This window comes from Anomaloglossus baeobatrachus, chromosome 1, assembly GCF_048569485.1.
Source record: "Anomaloglossus baeobatrachus isolate aAnoBae1 chromosome 1, aAnoBae1.hap1, whole genome shotgun sequence".
Taxonomy (NCBI): Eukaryota; Metazoa; Chordata; class Amphibia; order Anura; family Aromobatidae; genus Anomaloglossus; species Anomaloglossus baeobatrachus.
This window is the reverse complement of record NC_134353.1, coordinates 289,532,167-289,545,067: the sequence shown is the minus strand read 5'-3', so window position 1 is coordinate 289,545,067 and position 12,901 is coordinate 289,532,167. Positions and strand designations below refer to the sequence as shown.

The 12,901-nt window shown below is 52.5% G+C and overlaps 1 protein-coding gene across 2 annotated transcripts in view; it reads left to right on the top strand.

Annotated features, from left to right (window-relative positions):
- Positions 1 to 12,901, top strand: part of LOC142311921 (alcohol dehydrogenase 1-like) — a 53,801-nt gene that overhangs the window by 25,040 nt on the left and 15,860 nt on the right. The window lies entirely within an intron of this gene.

Here is a 12,901-nt window from a genome sequence, read left to right as displayed (position 1 = left end):
TCCATTGTCTGTGTTAGTGTATATCAGATCACTTCCGAGTGCAGTCTGATGTTTTGCATGCTCCCATTGACTTGAATGGGTGTGCGCCATTTGAAATGCACTGCTAATTGCAGCATGCAGTAATTTTTTTTTTCTCATACTGACTCAGCATGAGAGGAAAACCGCTAGTTACCATGGCTCTATAGTATAACATTGTCCGAGTTATACGCTTGCTATACACTAGTGTGAGCATACCCTAAGGGTAGATTCTCCACCTGAGAAAAATAGTCCGATTACACAAATTAGACTCTGATCAGAGTTTTATCAGAGTGGGATTTGTTTTTCTCTGAGGTGGAGGGGGAAAAAGGGTCTCCACCTTCGCAATTTTGTCAGTCTGCAAAAATCTGATAGCACATGGATCTCATCTGCGTGCGGACTGATTTTTTTTTCACAGACCCATAGACTTGAATAGCCAAGGGCAATTTAATTCTCTGTGGCATATCATCATGCTGCTACCTTTTTTCCTCAGGCCATTTGGTCCCAAAAAAAAAAATCAGACATATGTACTGCCTCATTAAATAACATTGGTCCGAGTAATTTTTTGACAGATAGCCCTAAGACCAAAGATATGGTTGTCTGCATCAGCCCTAAGGGCTCTTGTCCACTTGTGATTAAATAATAACAGCGATACTCGTCCTAAAAACGTGGACGAGTGTCATGCGTATGGTCTGCGTTTTTGTTTTCCCCTAGCATCCGTATGACATGCGAGTGTCATGCGAGTGCTGTGCAAGTACCCTGCGATTGCTATGCGAGTCTGTAGATTTTTCTCACCAAGGATCCATGTGACATGCGTATGCCATCTGTATGACATGCGTATGCCACCCGTATTGCGTTCTTATTCTCGCTCCCATAGGCTTGCCTGGGGATGCGAGAGATGAGACTTGGTGCAAATTGGAGCATGCTGCGATTTCACCGAGAGCACAAGCCGTGCCATTAAAAATTTAGCAAGAGGACACGGCCTCATAGCTTAACACTGGTGCTAGTGCAAGCCGATTTTTTTTATCGGATCGCACTCGAACAGGAAAATCGCAAGTGGACAAGAGCCCTAAGAGAGAGACACAGGAACACTTGGACCCCAGTTGCTGTTTATCTGACCATAGAGCTGGATTCCCATTTACATAGCTCAATACTGATGTATGCGCCAATTTGTGCTTCTGAACAAGTGCTGTGACTCCCTGGACTAGCCAGGTAGTCACAGACATAACACCACACACACCCCCTCCCCTGAATAGTTCACATCAGTCAAACAAAACCCTTATTGCCTCCCTCCAGGGTCTGATGTCCACACAAGGTGGGGCAGAGCCAGGCAGTTGGCCCCACCCACCGAGGAGTTCACAGGCCTGGAGGCGGGAAAAGCAGTTAGTTAAGTTTGGAGGTGAAAGTGAGAGGACAGAAACTGCTAGTGTCTGGGTCGGAGCCCAGGCACTGTCAGCAAGGTTGGCAGATGGTGGTGGCCGTCTGCAGGAGTTAGTGGATCTCTGTGGAACCGTAGGACTGGGGTCGGGCGGTGGCCCGCCGGTACCGAACCGGGGAGTGGAGTGAAGCTAAGCACACAGGCAGGGCCATCAGACAGCTGCTCCCTACCATCGCTCCCGAGATCTCCGTCATCAGCAGCGGTGGTGCTTATTATCACCATGACCCGTGGGTGGCGTCACGAACTATCTCCCAAAACAAACCACCCCCTTTTCACTCGTGGACGAGGAGCGCTGCTCGAGTCCCCGGGTCCGGCCCACCACTCAAGCCACCAAGCAGCAGCAGAAGCCCCGGACCCGAGCGTGGCGAGCGCGTCCCCTCCGCCCGCGACAACTTGGCGTCTGCGAACAGGATTAGAACCAATCTACCTACCGGTAGAAGTGTGCCTTGCAGTCCCCGCCGGCGGCGTCCGGCCGAAAAATTTGAAGTTCCGCCATCTTGGGCGCGAAGATTTCCCGCTCGAGCGTCTTCCCCGAGCAGGGAAGGCGCGAATGTGAAGCCCCGCCCCCAGAAGGAGGAAGTGCTAGAAAGAACCAAGGAGGGACGGGCAAAAGATGTCTGCGCCCGACGGAGCCGTTGGAGGAGTGGCGGTCGCAGCCGTAGTGGCGCCCGCAGATGGAAATGGGGCAGCCCTTGCTCCGGCCGCAAGAGCGGGGGAGGCTGCGGGTCCAGCGGTCGTCCAGGTAATGCCGTTCTCCCTGCCCTATGTGCCTGATGCTACCTGGCTACCGCAGTACGATGGGAAGCCTGATGCTTTGCAGGTGTTCCGGAAAAAGATAAGCCCAGTCCTCGATTTGTATCCCTTGACTGACAGGCAACGGGCGGCGGTAGTGCTAGGGCAGCTAACCGGCGCGGCTGAGCAGAAGACGGAAACCTGGACCGACGCGGACGGGGACTCAGTGACTACCATTTTTGAGAAACTCCAAACCGCTTTTGAGACCCGCACGGAAGCAGAGTTGCGGATGCAGTTTTATCAGTGCCGACAGCGGCCTGTGGATAATATAAGAGACTATGCCTTGCGCCTGCAGACGGCCCTCCCATACGCTGAAGCGGGTGGACACTATTAACGATGTGGACAGCAATAAGATGCTAGTGGAACAATTCTTGCAAGGGCTGGGGTCCACGGAAGACAGCAAGCAGCTACAACTGTGGGCCCTGGAACACCCCAATCTGGACTTTGCAGTATTGAAAGAGCGGGCCATCAAGGCCCTGCAAGCCCCAACACCAGACGCTCCTGAGGCGACCCCATGGCCGGCTGAAACTGCTCCCATCTCGGTGGCACCTCCTCTCCCGGCTCTACCGGCCCCTGCAGCGCCCGTCGGGATGATGAAAGAGCTCGCTGCCCAGGTCCTTCGCATGGATGGAGACCTAGCCAAGATCCTCGCCGCACTCCAGCTTCCGACGAGAGTCAAGCCCCCAGGGAAGATCCAGCTCGCCGACAGTCCGGAGGACGTCCCCTGGATGCAGCGGAGAAGGACCAATGACTCGCGGTATGGGCCTCCTATTTGTTACAGGTGCAGCAAGCCTGGCCACTACTCTAGGCGATGCCCGTTAAACGAGCAACCCCTGGGGATAAGGGCCAATCCTCAGGAGTAGACACCAGTGGCCCCCCTGATTGGCGAGACTGGTACGCTGGAGCTCGCCCCATCATCCCTCTGGCGGTGGATGGCATTACGCTCATGGCCCTATTGGACACAGGATCACAGGTAACCACTATGCCATATACATTGTACCAGCAGTATTGGGGTACGGGTGAACTTGCCCCCCCTGATGATAGCTTGACCCTTGTCGCGGCCAATGGACTCCCTCTGACCCAGGTGGGATACAAACAAGTGACCCTGACCGTGGGACGTGCGGAGCTAAAACACCAAGGAATGATTGTGGTGATGAATGAACCCAGTGACCATAACCCAAAAGTAATTCTAGGGACCAATATGATGAAGCATTGTATGAGTGAGGTGCTGAGTTTGTTGCAGCAGTTGGCCACCACAGCAGGAGAAGGCCGACAGAGGGCTGTGCAGCGTGAGATCCGGGCCTTCCTATATCGGCAACAAGTGAATTCGACGGGTGGAGAGATTGGTGGAGTAAGGGTGATGGATGTGGCCCCCTTGGTGGTGCTACCAAGAAGCGAGATGATGATTTGGTGCAGGGCAGCAGTAGATCCACAGTGGCGCGACTACCCGGCGATGGGGGAACCCACGCCTTCTGAGCAGTGGCCCACGGTGATGGCAGCCAGAGGGGTGGTTGACGTCAAAAAAGGGAGAGTGCCTGTGAGAGTGCTGAATTGCGGGGAGGAGGAAGTTAGGCTTCCCCGTTACGCTACCCTTGCCAAGTTGCTTACCCTAGACCCTCACACCATTCACGAAGCCGCCCCTCCTACCTCAGCACCCCCTGACAGTAACCATATACCACCCGAACAATTAGAGGAGTGGTGCCAGGAACTACATGTAGGCACTGAAGCCACACTCACGCATCACAAACAGGGGGTATACAGGGTAGTACAGGAGTATGAACAGGTTTTCAGCAAGCACCCATTCGATTTCGGGAGGATTAAAGGGGTTCAACACCATATCCCTACAGGCATACATCCACCCATCAAAGAAAGGTATAGGCCCATCCCGCCAGCACATTATCAATGCGCCAAAGACATGTTGAGGAACATAAAGGAGGCAGGGGTCATTCGGGATAGTTGTAGTTCCTGGGCAGCCCCACTGGTGCTGGTGAAGAAGAAGGACGGCACCATGAAAATGTGTGTGGATTACCGGAAGATCAACCAGATAACGCATAAAGATGCCTATCCTCTCCCCCGTATCGAAGAGTCGCTAGCTGAGCTGATAACTGCTAACTTCTTCTCTACCCTTGACCTTACCAGCGGATACTGGCAGATGGCGGTCGCACCAGAGGACCGTGAGAAGACTGCATTCGCCACTCCCATGGGACTCTGTGAGTTCAACAGCATGCCGTTTGGGCTGTGCAATGCCCCTGGAATCTTCCAACGGCTCATGGAGTGTTGCCTGGGACGTCTCAATTTCGAAACTGTCTTGCTGTATCTAGATGATGTGATCGTATACTCCCAGACGTACGAGGCCCACCTGGAGCACCGGGCTGAAGTGTTCGCGTCCCTGGCCAAGTATGGGATGAAGTTGAAGCCCTCCAAGTGCCACCTACTGAAGCCTAGGGTACAGTACCTTGGACACGTGGTGAGCGCAGAAGGTGTCGCCCCAGATCCTGAGAAGATCACTGCTATCCAGGACTGTCCGAGACCGACCACAGTGAGAGAGGTGAGACAGTTCCTGGGCCTGGTGGGCTATTATCGCCGCTTCATCAAGGGGTATACGAAGATGGCTGCACCTATGCAAGACCCCCTCGTGGGACAGATCAAGGGTGGCAGGGCCCCTGGGCCCCCGTTTGTGTGGGAGGAGAAGCATGAAGAGTCCTTTCACCAGCTCAAGACGGCCCTGACAGGAGAAGTCCCGGTGTACCCCGACTACAGCCTCCCGTTCGTCCTCTACACTGATGCCAGCAATGTGGGCTTGGGGGCAGTCCTGTCCCATGTCCAGGACGGGAAAGAAAAGGTAATCGCCTACGCCAGCAGAAAACTCCGACCCACGGAAAGGAACCCCGAAAACTACAGCTCCTTCAAGCTTGAGTTCCTGGCCCTGGTGTGGGCAATCACCAAGAGGTTCCGACATTACCTCGCAGCGGCAAAATTCACTGCCTACACGGACAATAATCCGTTGACCCATCTGGACACGGCCAAGCTGGGCGCCCTGGAACAATGGTGGGTGTCTAGGCTGTCTAACTATGACTTCACTATCAAATACAGAGCCGGCCGCAAGAACACCAACGAAGACGCGTTATCCCAGATGCCCCACCTGCCGGATGGGGGGCTGGAAGACGATGACCTCGAAGAAATCGAGTTGCCCACGTTCCATCGGCCACCGGTCGAAAAACTATATCTCAAACAGCAACAGGCGGACCTAGACCCGCTACCCAGCCAGGGATGGCAAGAAGCCCAAGACCAAGCGCCTGCCGTCCAGCTGGTCAAGACCATGATTGAGCAGGGCTCCTCCGGAATGGATCCTGTGGCTCCCTCTGAGGCTCAGCGGCTGTGGAAAGAATGAGCCTGGTTGTACCTGCACGAAGGGAAGCTGATCGGGAACTGATCAACCCGAAGACTCACAAGAAGGTTCGCCAGCTGGTGGTTCCTCAGGCCAGCGTGCCCAAAGTCCTACAGGCATATCACGATGGCGCTGGACATTTCGGCTGGAAGAAGCTGGAGATGTTGCTGAGAGAGCGGTTCTATTGGAGTGGGATGCGAGAATCTGTGGAGGCCTGGTGCCGAGAGTGTGGCCCCTGTACGCTGAGAAGGAAGGATGAAGTCAGCCAAAGAGCCCCTCTACAGCCGATCGTCACACATTAACCGCTGGAGTTGGTTGCCTTGGACCACGTCAAGCTCACACCTAGCCAGAATGGATATAACTATGCCTTGACCATCGTGGACCACTACTCCAGATTCATGGTGGTTGTTCCAGTCAAAGATTTGACCGGCTGTACCGCAGCTAGAGCATTCCAGGCCTACTTCTGTCGACCGCACGGATACCCAGAGAGGGTGCTTACGGACCAGGGTTCAGCCTTTGAAGCAGAAGTGTTCCAAGAATTTTGCCAATTGTATGGCTGCAAGAAGATCAGGACCACACCATATCATGCCCAGACTAATGGAATGTGTGAAAAGATGAACCATTTAGTTCTGGATCTTCTCAAGGTACTACCATTGGAAGAGCAAAACCTGTGGCCGAAGAAGCTGCCTGACCTGGTAGACATGTACAATAACATCCCCTGCGGTTCTACCAAGTGCTCACCGACGTATCTGTTGAGAGTCCGACCGGGCCGACTTCCGGTGGATCTGGAAATGGACTTGGAAGCCCCAGAGGCCCTCCCCTCAACCGCAGATTGGGATGTCCGGCGGCAAGCGCAGTACCGGCAGGTCCAGGAATATGTAGAGAAGAATCTGCGTCAGAGCCGAGAGAAACAGGAGCAGCGCTTCAACAAGCGGGCTCCAGCCGCCCCCTTTGAGCCCGGGGATGTGGTGCTGAAACGGAAGAACTCATAAGCTTGATGACCAGTGGGAGAAGACCCCATATGTCATACAGCCCACTGAATGGGAGAATGAAAAGGCCTATCTTATTAGTCGCGACCAGGGAAGGACTGCGGCTACAGTTTCCAGGGATCACCTGAAGAGGTGCCCACCCCCCTTAAGGTTGGCAAACGAAGTTCCGGTTCCAATACCGAACGGGGAAAAGGAAAAAGAGGTGATCCACACAGTGATGGGTGACTTTCCAGCAGACTGGCCTATGCAGAACAGCGTGGTGATTGTTCCGGTGATAATGTTCCCACAACAAGAAGAAGAAATGGAGACGGAAACGCCCGCCAGTGAGCCACTTGAACTAACACCCAGGGATGCACCTATACCCCCTCCCCTTGGGTCTCCACCTGCCATATCTGACAGACGGGAGGAGGAACCGGTTGTCTCCTCTGTCCCATTACCCTCCACAGACGACATTGGGCCTAGAAGGTCCACACGCCCCAACCTAGGTAGGCCCCCGCTTAGGTATAGGGAAACTACCATCTAGGGGTGCAGCATGTTGATTGTGTAAATGGTTGAATGAACACTAATTAATCTGAAGACTTACCTGATTACCGTACGTGAAGGAGAAAGTTGTCCTCGTTGGGACCATCAGTATGTTTACTTCAAAACAGCCCACATGAGAAACTACTCATGAACAAGGCCGAGAACTTGCAGGCCAACCACGAACTTGTGGCCTTGTAAATAAGTTGTGGGCTGTATTCCATTGCCGCCTCCGGAGAGGCAGATTGGAGGGAGGACCCGCAGCAGAGTAGTCTGGGGTCCGGCCACCACCAGGACCGCTGGCCATCCTCCGGGGGTCAGGGGTCCCCCTGGACGTGGGGTCCCCTGAAGTGACAGCCGGGTGCGAGACACCGTGCCCGTTCCTGCTCGGGTAACCTGGACCAGGACTGGGGTTAAGGGGTGCTGCCCATTTCTTAGGGGCTACATCAAGGTGTAGGTTGCTTGAGTGGGGGAGCGGAAGTACATGAACCCGTCCGTTAGTAATAAAAATGTTTTTATTAATGTTTGTAACGTTGAAGCACCATGCATCCCGCAAGGGAAGATTTGAAAATGCATACTGTTCTTCGTTATTTATTTTTTCAGAAAAATAAAACCGGTGATGGACGGGCAGCCCGTGGATGGTCTGCATTTCACCAAGGGGGAATGTGATGCCCTGGACTAGCCAGGTAGTCAGACATAACACCACACACACCCCCTCCCCTGGATAGTTCACATCAGTCAAACAAAACCCTTGTTGCCTCCCTCCAGGGCCTGATGTCCACACCAGGTGGGGCGGAGCCAGGTGGTTGGCCCCACCCACCGAGGAGTTCACAGGCCTGGAGGCAGGAAAAGCAGTTAGTTAAGTTTGGAGGTGAAAGTGAGAGGACAGAAACTGCTAGTGTCTGGGTCAGAGCCCAGGCACTGTCAGCAAGGTCGGCAGACGGTGGTGGCCATCTGCAGGAGTTAGTGGATCTCTGCGGAACCATAGGACCGGGGTCGGGCGGTGGCCCGCTGGTACCGAACTGGTGAGTGGAGTGAAGCTAAGCACACAGGCAGGGCCATCGGACCCCGACTAGGCTTGGAGCTGCCGACAACGGTCAAATCCGAAAGTGACCGGAACCCCAGGGGTTTCCTAACACCCAAGACCCGACAGAAGGCAACCATCCACACCGTGAGGATACACAGCCACCGCCATAGGCTAGAGATCCAAGGGTCAGCGCCTGCGGGCAAAACGGGCTCCTTCGGTACCTATACGCCGGGAGCGGACTACCGGTGGGCAACCACAGGAGTCAGAACATTCTAACAAGGTGCAGGGAAAGACAGCCACCATCACCCTGTCTGGGGAGAGCACAAACACTGCAGCCGGCTGCGGGACCCGTCCATCCGGCCGTTTGGTTTACCAGAGACTCTGTCATTGACTACCTGAGTGAGTACACCAGTGCCATCCGGCACCGCGCCGCGCTGCCTCACCGTATCATCCACCGGGCCCCAGGATCAACAACCCCTACCCACGGAGGGGACAACATCCTAGCTGCTCCCTACCATGTCTCCTGGGATCCCCGTCACCAGCAGCGGTGGTGCTTATTATCACCACGACCTGTGGGTGGCGTCACGAACTATCTCCCCAAACAAACCACCTCCTTTTCACTCGTGGACGAGGAGCGCTGCTCGAGTCCCCGGGTCCGGCCCACCGCTCGAGCCACCGAGCAGCAGCAGAAGCCCCGGACCCGAGCGTGGCGAGCGCGTCCCCTTCGCCCGCGACAGTGCTATATAGAGACAAGTGAGCAGGAATCCCTCACATCTGTGTGTTCCATGATGGGAGAACTCAGAGCAGCTAATATTCACCCACTAGCTTAGCATCAGCTATAAATTAAAGATACAGAGGATTTTGAAATGCATTTAATATATTGCCCAGAAATAATGTTATTCCTCATGTACACAGACATGATAACTTATTCTGAACAGTCACCTTAAACAAAACATACATTTTAATAACAATTTAGTTACAGTGGAACCTCAGTTTACGAGTAACTTGGTGTGTTAGTATTTCACTATACAAGCAAAGCTTGCTGTAAATTTGTAACTCAGTTTATGATCAAGCTTTGCTGTACAAGCAAATACTCACCACACAAACCTCTGGTTCTGTACTTTAGCCGCGCTCGGACCCGCTCTTGCAGTCCGCACAAACACACACAAACACACACAAACACGCACAAACACACACAAGCACGCACGCACACACACATATTATGCGCACCTTACCTTTCATTCCCTCGCCGGCCTCCTGGTTCTTCTTTTAGTCTGCCGATACAGGATGTGTATCGGGTAACCATCGCGACGATGGAGGAACTTCCACTGTCAGCTGCTTCTCAAAGGCAGCACGCTGACCAATCAGAGGCAAGCAGCTCATGCCTTTGACGTCAGCGCGTTGGCAGTGGAAGCTCCGACATCGGTCACGATGGTTACCCGATGCACATCCTGTACCGGCGGACTACAAGAACCAGGAGGCTGGCGAGGGAATGGAAGGTAAGGTGAGCATAATATGTGTGTTTGTGTGTTTGTGCGTGCTTGTGCGTGTGTAGAATGGCACAATAAGGGGACCAGGATGGGACATTGCACAAGTTGTTGAACGAATTGTCTGATCTTGCATTATTTCCTATGGGAAATTTTGCTTTGGTAGACGAGTAATTTGGTTTACAAGTGTGTCACCCCAGCAGTGGTCGAACCGGTCAGATCCGGGGGGTTGCTACTGCTGTGGCTCGAGGGTGTCCGGACCCGGGGCTCGCGGCCACTGTCAAATTAAAAGGTGACGTTATTTACAGGGGAAAGAGTTCATGACGCCACCCGGGTATCCGTCCCCTACAGTACTGCCGGGTGGTCCGGGGCCTGCCTCTGTGCACAAGGTGGAAGTGTTCTGATGGCCCCTGCTCCCTACTGTTTGTAGTAGAGCTGTGCTCTCAAGGGCTCACACTTGGGATTTCAGTGGGCTGCTTGGGTTGGAAAGCCCTATCCCCCTCGTTGCGCTAGTGCTCCTGATCTCTGAGCTTCGTGGGGACAGTACATAAAGTAACTATCCTCCACAGGTTAATTTCCGGGTTGCCCGAAGCTACTCCCTGACCTAGGGTCCAATACCCCACCACGCTTTCGGTCCCGGATCGGTTATTTGACTAGAGCTGCTGACCGTCCTCCAAGACTAGGTCCAGGCATCCAATCTCAATACCCCGCGACCGGGTCTCCGACTCCTCCGGGCCCAGATCCCTGTCTGCAACCCAACCTTCAACTCCGAAGGAGCCACACGGTCCCCCTAGCTCCTCACTGCTCGAGGGCTACTTCTCAACTCCTCTACTTCCCTCCCACCAGTCTGTCTGACCCCTAGGTGGGCGGCCCTATTCCAGCTCAGCAGCCCACTGGTGTGTCTGACAGGGTGTGGTGTAAGGTGTGATTGGGATTTTATCGCTGATGGAGGCAGTACTGTAAGTTAGGAACCCAGAACCATGGGGGGTTGAGTCCTGTACTGAGAGAGAAAGAGTGGTCAGTACCCTGTGACAACCTGATTAGTCCAGGGGCGTCATACAAGCACACTCCCAGAACGGATTGTTCTCGTAAACCAAGGTTCTACTGTACACCTATTCAGTTATAACAGAGATTCCCCATTTTTTAGTGATGGAATTTAAATGTCACCCCTAAAGGATGTATTATGTTTAGTATTAAGAAGCGTTTAAGAGTTGTAGCGGATGAGACAAAAACTCCTCAATCACTGGCACTCCTGTTCATGAGTTGATTCTAGTGTTGTTTTTATTAACCTATTAATGACCTCTTACATACATTTTTTGGGGAAAAAAAGATCTTGTGAAGGGTAAATAGAGATGGCTAATAAGCCAGGCCCACAACATACTTGGCATATGCCAGCTATGTTTCACGATAAACACCTGCCTAATCAGCAACTGGAGCTAATTGATCTCTGTATTTTAATTATTTAAATGCTGCTGACAATCTCTGTCACAGCATTTAAACATTCTACTTGCCTGTGCACTTATGCATTGACTCACATTAGCCACCCACCTCCCCCTTGAGATGTCATTGTGGGGAGATGATACATTACCATGGCAGTAGAGGGCCTGCTGATGGCTCCCATAGCTGCTATCATACTCCTGTGAAAGACAGCATCAGGCTAGTATTGCAGGATATAGTATGAGTGATCAAACAATCATAGGTTCAAGACATCTAAGGGGCCCTTTGCACACTACGACATCGCAGGTTCGATGTCGGTGGGGTCAAATCTAAAGTGACGCACTTCCGGCGTCGCTCTCGACATCATAGTGTGTAAATCGTTTTAACTACGGTTACCGAGCTCAAAAGCGTCGGTATCGTATGATCGGTGTAGTGTTGGTCATTTTCATTATTTTGGCTGCAGCGACGGTACGATGTTGTTCCTCGTTCCTGCGGCAGCACACATCGCTGTGTATGAAGTCGCAGGAGCGAGGAACATCTCCTACCTGCATACAGTCTGCAATGCGGAAGGAAAGAGGTGGGCGGGATGTTTACGTCCCTCTCATCTCCGCCCCTCCGCTTCTATTGGCCACCTGCCGTGTGATGTCGCCACATGACCCGCCCCCTTAGGAAGGAGGCGGGTCGCCGGCCAGAGCGACATCGCAGGGCAGGTAAGTGCATGTGAAGCTGCCGTAGTGATAATATTCGCTACAGCAGCTATGACAAGATATCGCAGCTGCGATGGGGGCGGGGACTAATGCGCTCGGCATCGCAGCATCGGCTTGCGATGTCGTAGTGTTCAAAGGGCCCCTAAGACAGTGTTTCTCAACTCCAGTTCTCAAGAATAATTCCATCACCTGTGCAACTTTAAGGAAATCCTGAACACTTGATTAAGGAAAACCTAAAAACATGATTTGTTGGTGGCTCTTGAGGACTGGAGTTGAGAAACACTGCTCTAAGAGTACTTACATTATTTTTTTCCAAATGAATGTAGAGCAGCTGCTGAGCTGTGGGTCATAAGCAACACCTTTAACAAGTGACTGTGCTGTTTAACAAAAGTACATTTGTTAGCACATTTTTAATGCATCAATAGAAACATTAGGATACTTTAAAGGGAATATGATTATCTTTGTTCCTGGAAGCAGAGGCTACAGGGAAAAAATTAATTTACATTCTCCCTTCAGCTGCTTGTTTCAAGTCATTGCTGTGGTGCAGAAAATTGTTACTGTCATTGCTCATGACATAGTAATCGCATTGTAATCGCTTCCAAGGACATCAATTGTCAGCCGGCTGTGCACACACAGTCTGCAGAGCAAGTTGTCAATCACTGTAAAGCGAATAGTGACTTTCATAGGCCACTGCACCGCCTGCATGACTGGAAGCGAGCAGCTGCAGAGAGAATTCAACTTTATTTTCCCCCTCTAGCTGCTGCTCCAGTAAGATGGTCAGGCAGCATTTAAAAGCTATTTGCCTGCAGATTACCACTATATCTGCAGGTATCCAGCATTTCTGGAGGTGGCAAGCTTTCTTTATAGGAAAGATGCAGGACTTACATATTGATAACCTTACCTTAGGATAAGTCATCAATGTCAGGTTGGTAGGGGTCTGACACATGGAACTCTCTCCAATCAGCCATTTGCAGGTTGAGGCTACATTCACATGACCGTTCCGTTTTTGTGGGCTGCAAAAAAAATGGTCCGTTTTTTTCATGGATGCATCCGTGTGGCTTCTGTGTGGCATCCGTGTGACATCCGTTCCGTATACGGTCCG